Here is a 20,436-nt window from a genome sequence, read left to right as displayed (position 1 = left end):
TGATACAGAGTGTTGGACTGGATGGGCCTTTGGCCTGATCCAACATTGGCATCTCTTATGTTCTTATGTTCAATTAAGCTATCTAGTCTTATTGGATTAAAAACAATGGTACGAGAGAGAGTTCAACTCTAATACCTCCCTTCCCCATACCAACATTTATGCAGGCATCTCCTTTCCCCTTTACTTGCCTAACACCCAGGCACATTAATATATATCGCAACCTCATACGTGCAAGCTATTTAGTGACAAACCCATCACACCACCCCAGTCAATCTTTCAACCAATCTGCAAACGAAGCCCTCTCTTGCCAAGTCCAGAAATCTTTAAAGCAGTGCTCATCTGCAACAAAATCCATTACTACTCTGGGTATTCCATTCAGGAACCCAAGCACCAAAGAAAAAGCCAATTTTATCCACAGATCCATGCATGTGCATATACACACTACTAAGAACCCAAAAACTACCTCCCATGCAACTCAGAACCACACAACCTGCTTCTAAGAAGGTTCTTGGCTCCAGTAGATAAACTCCACTTTATTTCACTTACTGTCTGGTGAACAGAAACATGATATAATACTGGCCAGGCATCTCTGCAATCATTGGAAGCTTATGTTTTTACAAACTAAAGCAAAGACTTCTTTGTATCAAGCACTTTAACTGCTAAGCTGAGGTGCATTGCTTTGGACTGCCACATAATTCAGCCTTGAGAAAATCCAATTGTTTTACAGGGTTTCTTTTTTAAATCAAAAAGCATGGCCAAAAAAGCATCCATAGATCTTTAAGTGGCACACAGAGCTATCAGGTTTGAGTGCTCACAACTTCCAAATGCTAAACAAATCAATATACATTGTCTTTTCTATTCCTTGTATGGTGACGTTCAAATGCAGATGAGATTTAATTTTCCAGTCTGGTGCAGTAGTTAAGTGCACGGACTCTAATCTGGGAGAACCAGGTTTGATTGCCCACTCCTCCACTTGCACCTGCTGGATGACCTTGGGCAAGCCATAGTTCTGTCAGAGCTGTTCTTGAAAGAGCAGTTCTCAAAAGAGCTCTCTCAGTCCTGCCTACCTCACAGGGTGTCTGTTGTGGGGAGGGAAGAGAAAGGAGTTTGTAAGCCGCTCTGAGACTCCGAGTGAGGGATGGATTATAAATCCAATCTCCTCCTCTTCTTCCTTATTATTAAACTCATATGACCAAAATTCTTACGCATAAAACCAATACATCACAGCAGAACAAAACAGATAAAGCCAGCATAACGTAACAGAATACAACAGATGAGATTTAACTATTTCTTCTCCAATCCTACAGAATTAAACTAAAACAATACTGTGTGAATCATACTGATGCATTTTGTTCCTTTAAACTCCAATGGAGCAGGAGGCTTCTCACTTCTTACATTCTAACATGTACTTTAGACTCTACATTAGCAGCAACAGGACTGGATGGTCCCGGGGTGCCAATTTGTCAAGTTGTGCAGGATACATTTCATCTTGTGCAGTCTAAAACTGCGGACAGGATTATTGGAAATTTAGACATACCACCAGTTTGTATAACTCTTGCCCCTTCTGGCTAAAATTTGCCGGGGGGGGGGGTCTGGGTCTGGGAGACAGTAAATACCTCACTGAGAGACAGGATGGCAGCAGTGTGTCCACTCCTAAAGAAACCTCTTCTGGATCCAGAAGAACTGAGTAACTACCATCCAGCAAGATGACTGAACAAGTGGTGCTGGCCAGCTTCAGAGATTCTTAAATGAAGCAAGATTGTTTAGATACATTTTATATCCATTCCAATCTGGTTTCAGACCAGGTCCTGCGACTGAAACAGCCTTGGTTGCCCTGGTGAATAATATGCACCAGGAGCTGATTGGGAGAGCATGATCTGTTAATTCTCCTGGACTTCTTGGCAGCGTCCTGGTGAATAATATGCACCAGTAGCTGATTGGGAGAGCATGACCTGTTAATTCTCCTGGACTTCTTGGCAGCGGGACTAGGACTGTGAGGGACTGTTCTGTGGTGGTTCCAGTCCTACCTTGAGGGTAGGTTTCAGAATGTGGTGCTGGGGGGCTGTTGCTCTGCCCCCTCAGCTTTTGGCCTTTGGGGTTTCCCAACATTCCATCTTATCCCCCATGCTTTTCAAAATTTATGTAAAGCCCCTGTGAGAGGTCATCCAGAGATCTGAGCTGAGTCACCACCAATACCCAGATGACACTCAGCTCTATCTCACACTACCAGCAGATCCCTGGAGGCAGTTTTGGAATGGATGAGGGCTAACAAGCTGAAACTTAATGCTAGCAAACTTAATGCTACTAGTTGGGTGAGGGTCTGACCCAGGAAACAAGTTATCCACTGTACTGGATGAGGATGCATTTCCCCTTAAAGGAGCAGGTTTGTAGCTTGGAGGCACTCCTGGACCTAGGCCTCTGTGGGATAAACAGGTGGCAGGGATGGCCAGGGGTGCCTTTCACCAACTTCAGCTGGTGAGCCAGCTACCCTTCAGAAGCTACATTTATTTATTTAATTTATTTATTACATTTATACCCCACCCTCCCCGCAATGCAGGCTCAGGGCGGCTCACAGTCAGTACATAAAATATTGTTATTAAAACCACATAAAACCATATAAAACAATTCCATTATTAACACAGTTTCATGAAGTGCTGAAGATAGTTACTCAAGATAGCTTATTTCAATGTACTCTCTAAAAATCCTTCTGCTCAAGATCTTCCTGTGGCTCAGGGTGGATGTTAAAACCAAGAGCCAGGGTTAAAACCAAGAGAACAGAATGCTGCAGCTACAGTGTTGACTTGAGTCATAGAGACAACCATATCACCCAATTCGTATTCCACTGACACTGGCTTCCAATTTGTTTCCAGGCTCAATTCAAGGTGCTGGTATTAACCTTTAAAGCCATGTATGGCCTGGGACCAACACACCTCAAAGCCCTTCCTCCTCCCGCACTGACCTGGATAGCCCAGGCAAGACCAATCTCATCAGATCTTGGAAGCTAAACAGGGTCAACTCTGGAAAGTACTTGGATGGGAGACCTCCTTGAGGTGGGAGGTGGGGGCAGGCCTTATTCAGCCACATCTCTGAATATTGTCCTGGTCCCCAGTAGGGGTCAGTCACCAGAGGTTGCCATGACTTCCAGGTGCACATACACTCACACACACATATAAAAATACCAAAAAAGGAAAAGGAAAACAAAAAGGCCTGTCTCCTCCCATATGAAAATACCCATATGCTCCGGTCATCTTCAGAGGCCCTGCTTCAGTTGCCGCCATCACCTGAAGCTAAATGGATGGCAACACAAGCTTGGGTCTTCTCAGTCATGGCATGAAAACTTTGGCATTCCCTCCGCAGAGAGATTTGCCTGTCTCCCTCTATTGGTTTCTTTCTCCAGCAGGTGAAGACTTTTCTGTTTTGTCTGGCAGATTCCAATACTGGTGTGTTTAACAGATTTTATAATTTTAACAGTATTTTTAATAGCTTAAATGTGTTAATTTTTTAAATGTTCAGTACTCTATGGGCCCTAATCAGGTGGGAAAAAAGCATTAAAATATTTCAAATAAATAATATACTATGTCAGTATTGGACAAGTTTGCCTCATCTTACTTTATCACCATCCTAGCCATAACACAAGGAAAGGGGATATGCCATAAATATCATGTAATTTGGCATTCCTATTTTACAGATACCAAATGGCACTTATTTTGCATCCTAATTATTTTCTTCAGTATTTGCAAGTAGCAACCGTTTTTCAGTTCCTTTAATGAAGCTAATTAAGAAGATTCTCCACTATATTCTGACCCAAAGGTTGTTATTTTTTGAAACAACCTAACATTCTATAAGAATTAAGAATTATGCATTAAGTAGAGAATTAATGCATAAATCTTAATTCTTATAAAATGTTAGGGTGAATAAAAATGATTTTTAAAAATAAATCAGATTTTTTTAAAAAATTGAGTAACATTAAGAGATAACAGTAAACAACAATAAACACAACAATTGAATATAACTGCAGCAAAGATATAAAAAGATGAAAATGAATATAATACAGTTTCATAAACATGAACAAACATATCTAAGAATTCAGGGTGCTAAACATGCATTCAGAAATAGAGGTAATATTTAAAAGCCCATCTATCTAATAGACATGTGGATGAGAAATAGTGAATAAGAATAATTAGGTTTTAAGAGACTCTGTTAGCTATAAGAGGCCACAGCAACCAGGTAAGTCTTGGAGTCAGTCAGAAGTTAATCCAAGGATAAGATGAATCCGAGGGGAGAATATCCTTTTCTGCCATGAATTGAAGTACTCATGACCATGTGGAAACAAAATGAGATGGAGTGAAAGACAGAGCTGTAGAGGTTGATTGAGGAATGTCCATAAGTTTGGCTAGAATTAATTGATCCCATATTTTGTTATGCCATAAGTGAAGAGTAGGAGAAGTGGATTTCCAAAGTGATGTGATTGTCACTCTTGCCGCTGTGAATAAGATCGAGATAAGTTCCTTATGGGCCACTGTTCCCTCACCGGAGACCCATAGGTTAAGGAGCAATAGTTCAGGACATATAGGAACGTTTGATGAAATCATCTCATTAATTTGCTTCATGACATCACACCATAAGGAATCTGTAGCTGGACATTACCACCAACAATGGAAGTATGTTCCTGTGTGACCACAATTCTTCCAAAATAAAGAGGCATGTGTTGAGTTTATTCTATTTAGTCGTTCTGGGGTATAGTTCCATCAGGACACAAGTTTGAAAAGTTGTGATTGGATGTTGAAACTTATTGAAGAGTTAGCATGTGAGTTCCAAATTAGTCGCCACTGAGAATCAGTCAAGTCCATGTGTAAATCTTGCCAATGAAGCTGGTGTCTTAGAGATTTATTTTCAGCGAGCAAGAGAATTTTATATGATTTAGCCATAAGACCTTCGGAAGAATCTACGTACGTTGTTAAAACGTTTTCGAAAGCAGACTTTGGTTTGTCAAAAATACCCAAAGAGGCTAGGTATTCCATTAAGTTTTTTAGTTGTAAATAACAATGCCAGAAGAATTTTATACCTGACCATTGCTCAAAGAATGCCTTTGATTTCGTCTTCCATGGCAGTATAAATTGGATTTTTAAAAATTTAAATCAGATTTTATACATTTAAATTGGATTTTTAAAATAAATGATTTTTGAGGAAAAAATTATCTAAAGGTAGTTTTCTACTTAAGAGACATTATAGTCCAAAGGTTATTCATCATGAAATAAGGATTCCTTTTTAATTATGTAGCATGAGGCTGTATATTCATGCGTTTCAAATTTTTGGTAAACTATTTCCATTAATCCATTCACAATGTCATGCTCTTCCAAAGGTTTCTGTAAGATTACTGGGCAGTTTTTCTATCTAGAAGATATTATTGCAGATGCTTGGTTTTACAGTTCTCAAAACTGTGAATTTGTGTCTGCAGAGATCATATGCCTCTTCTTTAGGGTTGCCAAGTCCTTACCTTAAGAAGAGCGGGGGAGTCCAGCGCTGGTCCAGGAGTTCCTGCGTGCGCACAAAGCGCGCTCGCGCCGCGATTACATCACCCGGAAGTGACGTGATCGCGTCAGGCATGTTGGGGGCAGGGCCACAATCATCCGAGGGGAAAAGAAAACCACAGAGTTTTCCCTCGGATGATTGTGGCCCCGCCCCCAACGTGCCTGACATGATCACATCACCTCTGGGTGACGTGCTCACACCGGACACATTGCACACTTTGGAGGTGGGGTTCCCCTCGGGGCCCGATCCACCGGCGGTGGGTATTGGGCCTCTCGGGCGGGGATTTCCCTGCCCCCTGGGGGGACTTGGCAAGCCTACTCTTCTTCAGAGCAAAAATGTTATAAAATAAACATACAGAGTTGATAAAAAGACCTTAATCCCATTGGTCCTTTGCAAAACTATGTACACAAAATCAACCCCTTACCTCTTCTGTGCTAAGTTTAAAAAAATGCAATGATAGAAGATTGCTGGGAGTGAAATAGATCTACACAACAGTAAAATGAAAGTGAAACCTTTTGAGCAGAAACCCCCACAAGTCTTTGGATCTTTGTGTTTATAGCCTGAGGTTTCTCATATTATTCTTTCCCTGGAGGAGAAAACCTATAATGGTAGCAGGCTGTAAAAGAGATACAGTTTGGGACTATTTTAATGAAATGCATCTACCTATGGGTAAGGCAGGCATGCATGCAAAATGCAAACACTGCAACAAAGAAATGCAAAGCCTGGTGGCCCGAATGAAACATCATGAGAAGTCCTGTGATGAAGATGACAAAAGGAACACGTTTGAACAAGCAGGATTTTCAGGTTGATAAACGTTTTTATTTCATCATATTTCTTAAAGACTGCCTTGGAACTGTCATGTTTGAGCAAAATTATATTTCGTATTATTATTACTGCAAATTACTGTCATTTTGATACAGTTGTTATGAAGAAAGAAAGAGTTGAAACAAGCAAAAATTCCTTTTTTGGGCAGTACTGAGAGGCAGTGAATACAATGAGTAATACTAAATAAGCAGAAATGGTATAAACAATTAAATAACAGCATTGACTTTTTTTGTTAAGAGGAATCAATCATCAACATAAAGGATTATGGAAACTATCCACCTTCAAGATCACCATCCTCTGTTTCTACAGTTTCAGAGTTATCTGTCCGGGATAGTGTTTCAGTCACATATACATCACACATCCACAGTATATCACCTAAAAGAAAGGAGCCAACCATCCAGTAACCGCCATATATAAATTTGTGATAAAAACCAGCAGATTAGAAAAAGAGTTAATTGATGAAAAAAATGCCCAGTTTGTTTACAAGACAAACTCTTCTTTCCATCTGATTGAAAACCCACATTTCATTAATATGGTTCGACCACTGACCAGGATACAGTCCATCCAGCAGAACAGATGTTGCAGGGAAACTGCTGGATAAAGTATATGACAGAGAAATGGAGCAATGGAGCACTAGAAGGTAAACTTGTTAACCTAAGCCTTGACAGGGGGAGTAATGTCCACAATGATCCTGTTGTATGTGCTTGTATAACAGAAGGGAATGTCTTCCTTGCAGAAAAAAATGATATGTCAGGAAATGTGCACACAGCAGAATACTTACAAGAAGTGTTAGCAAAAGCTCTAGTAACATGTGAACAAAAATTCAAATATCTAGTATGCAGTTTGGTCACAGACAATGCTGCAAATGTATAAGAACATAAGAGACGCCAATGTTGGATCAGGCCAAAGGCCCATCCAGTCCAACACCTCATAGGGAAAGTGTTCCAACCCTTTTATCATTCGAGTTGCCCTTTTCTGCACTTTTTCCAAAGCTATAATATCCTTTTTAAGGTGTGGTGACCAGAACTGCACACAGTATTCCAAATGAGGTCGCACCAATGATTTATATAGGGGCATTATGATATTGGCTGATCTGTGTTCAATACCCTTCCTAATAATCCCTAGCATGGCATTGGCCTTTTTTATTGCAGTCACACACTGTCTCGACATTTTCAGTGAGTTATCTACTACAACTCCCAAGATCTCTCTCATGATCAGTCTCTGCCGGTTCAGACCTCATCAATGTGTATTTATATTTAGGATTTTTGGCTCCAATGTACATCACCTTGCACTTGGCCACATTGAACCCAATTTGCCATGTTGACGCCCACTTGCCCATCCTTGACAGATCCCTTTGGAGTGCCTCACAATCCTCACTGGTTTTCACCACCATGAACAACTTCATATCATCCGCAAATTTAGCCACTTCAGTGCTTACTCCCAACTCCAAATCATTAATGAACAAATTAAAAAGCAGTGGACCAAGTACTGATCCCTGCGGTACCCCACTGCTTACCACCCTCCACTGAGAAAATTGTCTATTTATACTCACTCTGTTTTCTATTAATTAGCCAGTTTTTGATCCATAAAAGGACTTCCTTTGATGAGGAACTTTATCAAAACAGTATCTATTGGATCCCCCTTGTCCACATGTTTGTTCACCCCCTCAAAGAACACTTCTCATTCCAAGATGAGAAGAAATTTAGAAGAGAAGGAATGGAATACAAAGGTAACAACATATGGTTGCAGTGCTCATTTACTGCACCCCCAGCCAAAGACTTCAGTGTTCCAGAAAGACTAATGTTGTTGAAATTGCTAAATACTTCCGTAACAATCATTTTGCTGCAGCAGCTCTGAAAAGAATGGGTGTAACCAAGCTAACACTCCCACACGATGTTAGATGGAACTCTGTAGTGGACTGTTTTCAGCTGGATATCAAGAACTGGCCTAGTCTGGTGACAGTTTGTGAACAAAATCAAGAGAAAAGGCCACTGTCAAGTCCAAAAGCCTCAACATTGGACTTAAGAAAAAGGTTGAACATATGCTGAGCATCCTGAAACCCATTTCTGAAGCTTTAAACACAATACAGAAAAATAGCTGTTTTATTGCTGATGCTGTTGAAATTTGGAAGAAACTGAGTGAGCACTTTAAAAACAGACCTACACACTGACAGAATTAAATTACAAGCGTTAAAAGAACGAATGGAACAAGCATTGTCTCCAGCTCATTTCCCTCTAAAATATTGTCAATATCCGGTACCAGGGTCAAACTTTAAGTGCTGAGAAAAAGAAGTTAGCTATGACATGGGTATCCAGTAATCATCCATTTGTAATGCCAACTATAATAACCTTTAGAGCTAAGGAAGAACCATTCAAGAAATATATGTTTGCTGATAATGTTTTAAAGAAAGTCACACCAGTGAACTGGTGGAAGTTACTTAAGCACATGGATTTAGAGACTATTGAAGTAAAGATTTCAATTTTAACAGCAGTAGCTTCTTCTGCTGATGTAGAAAGAATATTCACTTCCTTTGGATTCATTCATTCTAAATTGAGAAATCGTTTGGGACCTGATAAAGCAGGAAGGGTTGTTTTTCTTTTCCAGATTATGAACAAACAAGAAGACGAAGATGAGTGAGATACAGAGGACAGTATTTTAAGTTTTTCATAATCCACTTTCAATCCATTTCAATCCACTTCCAACTGGATTTTGCCAGTTCACACAGTAAAAAGCCAGTTGGAAAGTGCACTGAAATTTAGTGTGTGTGACCACAGCCCATGTGTGGACTGGGCTGATAGTCTACGTTGTTTTTTTTTAAAGGTATTTTGTTTAACCACATCAGTTAACAAATATGGATGTTTAAGCATACTTTTGCTATAATGTTATCGTTTTAGTTAAATAAAACTATTTAAATTGTTAAGGTAATTATTATTTTTCTCCTTCCAGTAAATTACCTATTAAACTGGAGATAATTATGAAATTATTGCAAGGTGAACTATCTATGATGTGTTTCTAATAACATAACCAAATCAGTAATTTTTGATATAACTGTAAAACTAATCTGAGAAGTTTTTATTCTAAAAATGAAACATTCATCTGGTTGTAAATATTATTATACCAGCAAGAATTAGTCTTTATGTCAAAAGTCATGATTTAAATCTATTCTTACTGACTAGTGATTTAAATTGTGATTTAAATCAAATCCACCCTGTTCTCTACTATTTTAGCATACTAAAAATTCCATTCTCATCAGAGCCAGCATCACATCAACTATAAAAGATCAAGTTGGTGTAATATAATTGGCAAATTCTTCTTCTGATATGTAACAGGTCCAAATAAAAAACCACAGGAGAAATCAAGCCACTTATTAAGCTGTTTAACTACACTGTAAATCCAGATGGCCTTGCTAGCCACTATGGTTATCTTCAGGGGCCCTGGTCCAGGTCCCCCATTATCTGATGAAAAATAGGACACAGATAGCCCAGGCAAGCTTGATCTCGTCAGATCTCGGAAGCTAAGTAGGGTCGACCCGGGCAAGTATTTAGATGGGAGACCTCCTTGGAATATCAGCAGTTTGGAGGTGGGACAGGCTTTATTCAGCCACCAGTTTGGTGTAGTGGTTAAGAGCATGGACTCTAATCTGGGAAAACCAGGTTTGATTCCCCACTCCTCCACATGCAGCTGCTGGTGTGACTTTGAGTTACTCACAAGTTCTCTGAGAGCTGTTCTCTCAAGAGCAGTCCTCAAAAGAGCTCTCTCAGCCCCACCTAACTCACAGGGTGTCTGTTGTGGGGAGGAGAAGGAAAAGGAGATTGTAAGACACTCTGGGACTCCAAATGAACAGTGGGGTATGAATCCAATCTCCTCTCCTCCTCTTCTTCTCTCTGAATATCCTCCAGGCCCCCAGTGGGGGTCAGGCACCAGAGGTTGCCATGACTTCCAGGTGCACACACACTCAAAAGCACATTTGAAAAATACAAAAAAATATATTAGGGAGTGACCCAAGCAAGAGCCTTCTCAGGCATGGCACTATGGAAATCCAATCCCGGGGAGATTCGTATGTCCCCACATCTTGTCTTTCATCAGTGGGTGAAAACTTTCCTTTTGTTTGCACTCCCTCACTGACCAAACTTTATGTGTTTGTGTGTGTATCTGCTGAAAGCTGATTTTAAGGTGTTTTATTGTTCACCATCTTGGGCCCCCCAAGCTGGGTGGAAAAGCAGCACAAAAAGTTTTAAATAAAATAGTAGCACAAAAAAATTTAACATAAAAATAATAAAATATCCATCATTTTCCAGTGTGAACTACCCTACCTTTCTGCAACCTGTTTTATTGCCTCTGTCCTATTCAAGAATCTATGCTTTCAAATAGCATACAGCTCCACAGCTCTGCTGCAGTTGTTTCACATTGTCACAACATGCTCTGTGCCTAACAAAGTTTAGGCACAGCTGAGATCCAGAGATCATACATCCAAGCTACTGTGAAATAATCCAAAATGCCTTCAACAACAAATCCAAAATGCTTCTGTAAATGGTGGAAATTATCACATTTAATCTATGGTGTCTCTAGTAAATAGGAAATTATATCTGCACACGAACCACAAAGAAACAAATGAAAGCACTCCATTAAGCTGTTTGCATTTGCTACAGAAACAGTAGCTATCTTAATGTATAAAGTGCTTTTGTCTCTACAGCTACGCAAGACTGATTATGATTACTCACAGTATAATCCTACGGAATCCATATGGACTTAAAAGGATGTACCGGGGGAAGGAGGGCTGCAGCTCAGTGACAGTGACTTCGCATGCCAAAGGTCCCATGTTCAATTCCCACCATCTCCAGGAAGAATAAGGTCATAGGTGATCTGAAAGACCACAACCCAAGACCCTGGAGAAATGCTATCAGTCTGAGTAGACAATGCTCTTTGATGGACCAATGGTCTGATTAAATATAAGGCACTTGGGTCTTGAACCGCTGAACTACCAGTCTTCCAGCCTGCAGTTCAGCGTCTTAACCACTTGAGCCACAGCAGCCCCAGTGTTAAGGTTACAGGCATCCTAATTTCTGGATCTGCAATAACAGTCTATTTCCACTCTCAATTACTACAGAAAGAATTACAATTTAAATTCCTTGATAATTCAGGACCTAAATATTTTATAATTTTTGCAGACAACAAGGTAAATATTAAAACTTTTATTACTGTTAGATCATGGGAACTGAAATACACGAAACTTTTTTTTTTTTGCCATCAAGTCACTGCTGACTTATTGGCGACAGTGGAGTTTTCAAGGCAAGAGACTTTCAGAGATAGTTTGCCACAGCCTGCCTCTGCATAACAGCCCTGGTATTCCTTGGTGATAAACTAGAAGAGGACAAGACAAATCCAAAGAAAGAATTGTAGCTCTCTCAACATCAGTTGTTAGAAATTCAAGAATGCTGCTGCTGGATTTTGAACAGTCTTTTAAATGCAAAACAGTTTGCTTTATCAGTTTTTAAATTTATAAAAGCAATCTTCAGACTGCTACCTGGGGTAATAAAGCTTGTTACACAGGTGGTTAAACAATAGCAGAAAATGCTTACCAGGTCCCTAAAAATTTCATAAACCAACAGACAGTAAGAAGGCAAGGTAGGTTCCAAAGCTTGGTGAATCAACCAGCTAAAACGCTTCAGACGTGAAAGGCTCATGATGCTAAACCGATTGTTGGCATTAAAAGAGATGACTTACATTTTATTCGCAGGCTACTGTAATTTAACATACTGTTCATGATGTACATTTCAAAACAGAAGTGGGGCAGTTCTCTCAGCACAAAGCTGAAAAGCTAGTAATCTCTACTAAAGCCTATACCTTACCTCCAGATTTCATGTAATAGATACCTTTTATGTGAAATACTATAGTAGTTATAAAACAGAAGGGATTTTATTTTGCAGAACTTCAGCACAGTAGTTATAAAACATAAGTTGAAGGGATTTTATTTTGCAGAACTTCAGCATTCCAACAATAAAGAGCAACAAGCTGTTCCAGGGAGGGGGTTGAGGAGCGAATCAGACAGCTTCTGCACTGCCAAGATCTTCCCCTCCCCCTTCCAAGATTCTCTATGCTTTCAGGAGCTTGGGCAGCCTAATTTCCCTGGCCCCCTTCATTTTTTCCCTTTAAGTAACTCTCAGCCTTTCATACCTGATCAGATTGTTTTTGATAATATTTTTCTTACATTTTTCCTAAAAACGTAAGAACTACCCTGTATGTGGGTGGCCTGGTTTTGTCATCGTTCGTGACTGGCATAAGTCACCCACTGTATTATTAGATACCAGTAATTAAAGTTCACACAAAAACCACTTTTTACATATCTCATGACAGACATTTTATGAAAACTGGTTATTTGTACAGCATAAAAGTATACAAGGCACCTCACAGAATTTCATAATCAAAAACTGAAAGAACTCTGCTCCAAGGATTATAAAAAGACTCTGTTCATATGACATAATATCCCATCTCCAACCCATAGTTTTCAAATCTATTTCAAAACATGGTTTGGAGGCAATTCCTGATTAGTATTAGCCAAAGTTTTGCTCGCTTTAGACATCAATACAATCTATGGAAGGGGGGGGGGGCAGCAGTGGCTCAACCAACCTGCTGCACATTCCTGGTCTCTGTGACATCTGAATTTAGCCAGAGAGAAAGACAACAGAGGGAGGAGAAGGGAAAACAATGGCAGCAAAAGGTATACAAAGACATACGGAGCTACACACACTTAACTGGTAGGGAACTGATATTTGTATCTTTGTCTCTGTGGCCACATCAGTCTGAATAGCCCAGCTTCTCCAGCAGTCATCAGAACTTGGAAGCTAAACAGGGTTGGCCACGGTCAGTACTCGGGTGGGAGAATACCAAGGAAGACTGGGGTTGCCTGTGTGTAGGAGGGCAATGGCAAATCACTTCTGCTCATCTCGTGCTTGGAATCCCCTACGAAGGGGTCACTGTGGGTCAGCTGCAACTTGACAGCAGGTTGTCCTTCTCTGCAGTCACTACTCTACAAGTTACTACAGATGTCCTGTTCTGCCAAAAACAGTGAAAACTTTGCTCAATATTTCTGTCAGCAGGGAAATCTTATAGATTTTAAATAAGGTATCTTGAACAGTACTAATTGCAAGTTGAAACAGCCAAGTTGAAACATCAACACAGCTTTAAAAAAAAAGGCTCAGCAATTCTCATTTTATTTTCACAGTCATTTTGAGGCATGTTGGGGGGGGGGGACTATTTATTTATTCCAGCCTCTCAGCAAGTTTCCTGGCTGAAATCAGATTTGAACTTGGGGTTCATACATGGATTTGAACTTGGGGTTCACACAAACATCCTGCAGCCAGCCTTTCTCATTGATATAGATCCATCTCCGACAACAAGCCACAGTTAAGGCTTGAACTTAATCAACAGCACAGTGAAGCCACCAGAAAGGGATGCGTCCATGTTCCCCGGGCAGCTTAAGCAAAGCGACATTATTAACTCCTACAATTATACTAGTACTAATTTACAGTTGTGCAGTGTTAACTCGTCTCTAAGCATATTTACTCAAAAATACATAACTACCAACCTCTACACACATACTTAAGTAGTAAGCTCAATGGAATCATGTACTACTGATTCCCAAGTAAAATGCTCAGGATCACTTTGTGTTTCAAAACTGCCAGAATACAGCAGTTAAACAGGAGATTAACCACACGATTAACTGTTACCTTCTAAAATCAGTGGGAATTAGGCATTTTAAATTCTCTAGTTTTGAAATAGTTTACAAAACAGCATTTTGCAGTTTCAAAGTGTGAACCAAGAAACTAGTTAAACAGACGTCTTCCCCAGAAAATAGAGGTGATTTGGTCATTCTAAATTCTCTTAGGCTGCAATTCTAAAGACAGCTTTTTGGGAGAAAGTCACATTTAATAACATGGGACTTCGGAAAAGACCTGCTCCCTTAGGGTTCACCTTAAAAAGCCTTTTAGAAGTTATTCAAAAACCTGTTACCAAATAACAGGAACTAACAAGGAATGTAAAATAACACATTTTAAACTAGCTTAGGAAATGCCACCAAGCAAGGCAAGAACTTAATGTGAAGGAAAGCATCCGTTTTTCCTCTTCAGAGGCAAACCACTTTTTACATAACAAGAGTACAAATTAAAATCACCCTAGTTTGACACAAGCCCATATGCAGCAACAAAATAAAGGCTGGAAACTGCCCTGATAAATTTATTCTTCCCCACTACTTTTTAATCATGACTTCTCATCAAAGCCTCACAAAAACTGCCCAACTTAATTAAACTTGCAATAAACACTCAGCCTCCACCTATCTAGCCTGGTAATAAAGCCTTAATACTCAATGTATTTGAAAAAGTCCATGGCCTATGCAGTGAATTGAAGTTCCTCTCTATGAGGTTCCCACTGCCTCTGAAATGTATGAACAGTGCTGAGTCCTGAATCTTATTCTTATGTGCTACTCCTTTACATAACATTTATTTCAATTTTGTTTAAGAGAAAATGAATAATGGGATCACACCCTGGAAAGAGGAAGAAGGGAAAAGTACCTTTTAAAAAAGTTTATAAAACTATGCAAATCACCACCCACATTGATAATAATATCGATAATACAAAACAGTCACAAGAAAACTTACTATTAGATCTAATGAGCAAGTAACCTAACATAAGCTAAGCAAAAATTTGAAGTAAGACTGGTGCAATTGCTCACATTCACAAAGTATAACATCACAAAAGAAAACCTTCGTTCCGATACTCAAAGCGTAGATGTCGAGAATCGATCTGGGTCACAGCTTAACTCGACGCAACCCTACACCCACCCCCTAACTAAATGTCTGCCAGGTCAAGGCAAGAGACTCCGGAAAGGATGTTCTTCCCTTTAACTGCGATCACATCGCGCGCCTCGGTCTCCAACGCGATCCTCCTGCCATCAGCCATCCCCTTCCCCTGCGACAGCCGCCTGATCGGGGCCACCATCAGCCATCCCCTTCCCCTGCGACAGGGCTTCAGCCCGTTTCCCGCCCTGCTCTCAGCAGGGAGCCATTTCCCCAGCCGCTGCAGCTCGGAAACGGTCGACATGGACAGCCATGACAAAACCATCCTCCGGTGAGGAGTGTCAGCTGAGCCAAGAGCCGCTGTCCGGGACCTGGCTGGCGATTCGACCCAGCTAGTTGGAGCCAAGCAGCAGGCCGCTCCCCCGGCATTGTTTACGCTAGCCGGCCGCCCAGTGAGCTGGCCTTACTCTGAGGTTTAGGCCTCGCCAGTGCCGCCGCCGCCGCCCGTCCCAGGCGTTGGACAACGACGCCTTACCCAGGTCAAACTAGGCCGGCCTCTCCCACAGCCCGCGACAGTGGCCCGGCTCAGCAGCGGAGGGCGGGCAACGGCATCTCCGACCGGCAGGGAAGGAGGCACCTCCTCCAAGGGCGGGGCACGGCGCGTTGCAGCCGGCGACACCAACCTCCGCCTCCTGCCGCACCTGAGCGAACGGCCTTCCCGGGCCACGTGACAAACAAAGAGAGGGAGGCCGACCCTCCGCGGAAGGCGCGCGCGCGCTCCGCCCCTTCACGACCCCATCCGAGTCGAGGCACTGCCCGCGTTGGAAGCCCTGCTGCTCGAGAGCACGGCTTTTTAGGACGCCGTCGGCACGCTTCCTCCCGCCTCGCAGCGAGCTAGCTGCCACTTTCCGCGTTTGATTTTCCGGTCAGTCTCTCCGCTTGATGCCCTCCCACTGACGGGCGTGCTTTTCGACCTACACTCGGGGCATTCGCCTGCTGACGCTCAGAACGGTTGGCGGGCGGAGTGAGCTTGCAAAAGGTACAAAGCCTGGACAAGCGTCCGCCGCCAAATCTCGTGGCCGGATTCGCTAATCAGCCTGCTGTCGATACAGCGCGTCTTCAGTGGAGGCACCCGAGATCCGCTTGGGGAAAAATGTATCCCCCAAAACAGATTCCTACATGCAGAAATAGTCTATGGAGATAAAAACGGCTGCCCACACTTTTAATAAACGTTCTGGTAAAATATTGCTAAGGACTTACCAGTTATTCTCTCAAGCTGGAAAAACTAACGGCAGAATGTGCACACTGGCCTGGCCTCTAAAATCTCCTTAGCTCACAGTAAATGAGTATTGCTCCCCCAGAAAGGGTTGCCAAGCTGCTGGAAATGCAAAACCTTGCTTCAGATTTACCCTCCCACTCCAGATATTCATTTAACTAGACCTACACCTGTATAAATGGAGCTGCGGTGGCTCAAGTGGTTAAGACGCTGAACTGCAGGCTGTGGAAGGTCAGTAGTTCAGCGGTTCAAGACCCGGGTGCCGCAAGACAGGGTGAGCTCCTGTCTCTAGTTCCAGCTCCTGCCAACCTAGCAGTTCGAAAGCAAGAAATTGCAAGTAGATAAATAGGGACCACTTCGGTGGGAAGGTAACAGCGTTCCGTGCGCCTTGGTGTTTAGTCATGCCGGCCACATGACCACAGAAACGTCTTCGGACAGCACTGGCTCTTCGGCTTTGAAACGGAGATGAGCACCGCAACCCTAGAGTCGGATTCGACTGGCTTTCGAGCAAGGGAACCTTTACCTTTACACCTATATAAACACTGCTTTGGGACACACAGTCCAAGGAAATGACACATTTAAAGTTTAATTTTCATTCCGTTAAAATTCCTTAACCTCACAGGGGAAAAGTAATGCTTAATGCTTATTATTGTACTGAAACGCATCCCAGCTACACTAGCCAAGTGAAACTAATGCCATTGGAATAATTTTAATCATGAACAAAAGAGCATGTAAACTATTCCATAGCAGTAAAAGACAATTGCACTCCACCCTTGGTCCATGTGGTACCATACAGTAAGCAAAGATAATTCTTTGCTATATATAACAAAAAGAAAAAGTAGGGCTCTGTGTTGATATGATTATCATCAGCACTTTTCAAACTTCTGAAAATGTGTAATAATCTTTTTTAAGAAGAATTCGCTACTTGGAAATTCAAGCTAAACATCAATATCAAGAAATGACTTTGCAGTCTTGAATACAGCAAGGATATGATTCTAATTCACTTCCTCTAGGTTTACTGGATTTCCCTGGTTTTCACTTTAGTTTTTCATTTTACAAGAGGTAGGCAATGGCAAACCACCTCTGTTCCTCTTTTGCCTTGAAAACCCTACAGGGTCACCATAACTAGAATGCCACTTGACAGCGCTCTCCACCACCAGTATTACAAACCGTCATGATGAAAGATATTGAAGTACGATAATTGCAAGGTGGTTTTCTCGGTGGGGCCTTCATGTGCATCAATAAATATCCTCCAAATTCATAGTTGTTATTAGACCATGTTCACACTGACCACAATCCAGCATCAAAAATCACAGTATTCTTTTTTAAAAAAGAGGAAGCAGAACTCATCAAGAGAAAACTGAACAAGCAATTACATTTGATAAAAAGGATGAAGCCTAAACAACAGTATATACTGTGACCTAATTTTAGTCTGATGCGCAAAAAAAAAGCAAGAAATCCAGGACATAGCCAGTTTTTTTGCATCATGCAGTATCAAAGCTTTTTTTGTATTCCCACAGTCTTTGAAGTGTATCTAGATTCAGATGAAACATTTCAGACAATAATTGGTAGCCTACTTGCAAGCAGTAGATGCTAACAGTGTCTGCATCCAGAGATTTAAAGCAAACAACTGAAGTTCAGATCCACAATATTTAAATAGGATATAGTTGATGGGCAAATGATGGGCAAATGATATATCACCAAGCTTCAAAAGAATGCAGCACACAACAGTGATATCTGGTTAAAATATTAAAAAAAGACATTTTGTACTGTTAAGGATCAAAACTGTTGTGAAATTATGCACCCATTATGTTCTATGGGATTTCCAAGTTCTGGAATAAGCCACATACAATGCAAATCAATGTTGTCTAAATCTGTTGGACATCCAGAACTTTTCCATCTCTCCTAACCCCTTAATGACAGCAGATTACAGATGTGTAACATTTTCATCGGTGGTCATCTACTTCAAAAGACAACTTTTAAAAAATATTTTACATTAAACTATTTATTACTCAAACAGCAGAAGACTGCTTGGGAAGAAATTTTATTTACTTTTAAAATTACCCCACATTTCTAACATAAAAGTAAAGGTAAAGGCATGACTAAACACCAAGGCGCACAGAACGCTGTTACCTTCCCACCGAAGTGGTACCTATTTATCTACTTGCAATTTCTTTCTTTCAAACTGCTAGGTTGGCAGGAGCCTTTCTAACATACATATCTTCAAAGGAGGACTGCATTACTGTGGAGAGCTAAAAATATTTCCAGTTTTCAGTGTGCTGGTATCAAACAGCTAAGTACCCGAACAACCAGATATACAGGGCTTCTCTATCTGCTCTTGTAGAAAAACAACAGGATTCCTGCATTCCCTGCTCAAGAGAGAAAAGAAAGCAGCCATTTTTCAGGCTTGCAGCACTTGGTTAGAGAAAGACTATAACAGAAAACGAGCATCATCTACTATTTACTGTCAGATTCCACAGCCAACAACTGAGTACACGCTTATCAGAAAGGTTATACTTTATTGCAGAGCTATAGGTGCAGTAACAAAGTCACTGTTAAGAATGGCATCGCCCCTACAAGCTTAATGGGATATAGGGTATTTGTATGCAACCCCCCCCTTCCTTAGGCCAATTAGCCACATTCCCACACGCGTGGGAGGAGCTCCAGGCCAAGCGCTCCCACGGTTCTCTGAATCCCAGACACTACACACCACCTGCAAGGCCATAGATAAGCAAGCGTTACAGAAGCAAAGAAATGCAGGGCAAGCAAGCATCCCACCCCCAACCATTATGGCAGCATAGCTGACATTTACACCTTATTGGAGGAAGAGCACCGACTAAACGGAAGCAACTCAAGATGTGCTGTGTACTTTCTTTTAATCCGAGCAGATCCTAAACGTCAGCTGAGCAACAGATATTAATGCAAGACAATGACTGAGCAGTGCACCATGTAGAAAATACAGACACCAGGCAATTTATTATCGTCAGCAGATCTTCCATAACTTTTTTTGGGGGGAGGGGGTCATAACAAAGGGGCCCCGCTAGGGTTGCCAGTTCTGGGCTGGGGAATATCTGGAGATTTTGGAGGTGGAGCCTGCGGAGGGCGGGTTTTGGGGAGGAGAGGGATCTCAGCAGGGTAAAATGCGTAAAGTCCACCTTTCAAAACAGCCATTTTCTCCAGGAAAACTGATCTTGGTAATCGGGAGATCAATTGAAAACGCAGGAGATCTCCTGGTGTCACGTGGAGTTTGGCAACGCGTCGCCAGTGCACCATCAAGCCCATCACTCCAACAGCCCCAAGCCCCCATGGCTAGGCGGGGGCGGGGCTCTGCGCAATTAGAAGCAAGCAGGCAGCAGAGAGTAGATCGCCCGCAACAGAGACTAAGGAACTGGCATGAAAGAACGACGGGAGGGAAAGCTCAAGCCGCTCGCCGCAACGGTCTTTTCTCGGGCTCCAAATACCACAAGCGTCACCAGGACCCCAGCCCAACACTGTCCCACGCCAGCCAAAGCACTCCCGGGCCTCTACTCACCTAGACCAAGCCTGGCCAAACAGCAACCCGTGGGCCGCTCCTCGGCAAGGTTTGAAATCACCAACGAAGGCCTCACCTTTCAATATCTTCAGTCCTCATTGGTCTTTGCTAAGCCCGCCTCCGTTCCGGATACAGTATGTTATTGGACAATTTGAATTCGCCAGCTGCGGTACATGGCTGTGTTCCGACTTGGGGTGGGTGGCGATAATCGTTCCTCCTCCTGCTCTGGTTCACCTTTCCCGGAAGTTTTCCTGCCGGGCGCCTTCTATTTGCGGAGGCCAGCGGAGAGGAGCCGTGGAGACCCACCAGAGCGGTTGGATTGAGGGGAGAGGCAGGGCGTGCTTGGGAAGGTTTCCATCTCTAAAAATAAAGGGAAAACATATATATTCAGCAAATAGCGCACCTGTTACATGTAGATGCGGTCCTAAGAAGAGCCTTGTTTCGTGGGGTTGTTTCTGCCTGTCATATCTCTGTTAAAA

General features: G+C 41.9%; 1 protein-coding gene across 1 annotated transcript in view; it reads right to left on the bottom strand.

Annotated features, from left to right (window-relative positions):
* Positions 1-20,016, bottom strand: part of CKAP5 (cytoskeleton associated protein 5) — a 128,787-nt gene extending 108,771 nt beyond the window's left edge. The window contains 1 exon segment of the mRNA XM_015406899.1: positions 19,958-20,016. The gene's annotated coding sequence lies outside the window, so the exon portion shown is untranslated.
* Between the last annotated feature and the right edge of the window lie 420 nt (positions 20,017-20,436).

This window comes from Gekko japonicus, unplaced genomic scaffold (genome assembly GCF_001447785.1).
Source record: "Gekko japonicus isolate JY-2015 unplaced genomic scaffold, Gekko_japonicus_V1.1 scaffold84, whole genome shotgun sequence".
Classification (NCBI taxonomy): Eukaryota; Metazoa; Chordata; class Lepidosauria; order Squamata; family Gekkonidae; genus Gekko; species Gekko japonicus.
The sequence above is the reverse complement of the archived record's forward strand: the minus strand, read 5'-3'. Positions and strand labels throughout refer to the sequence as shown.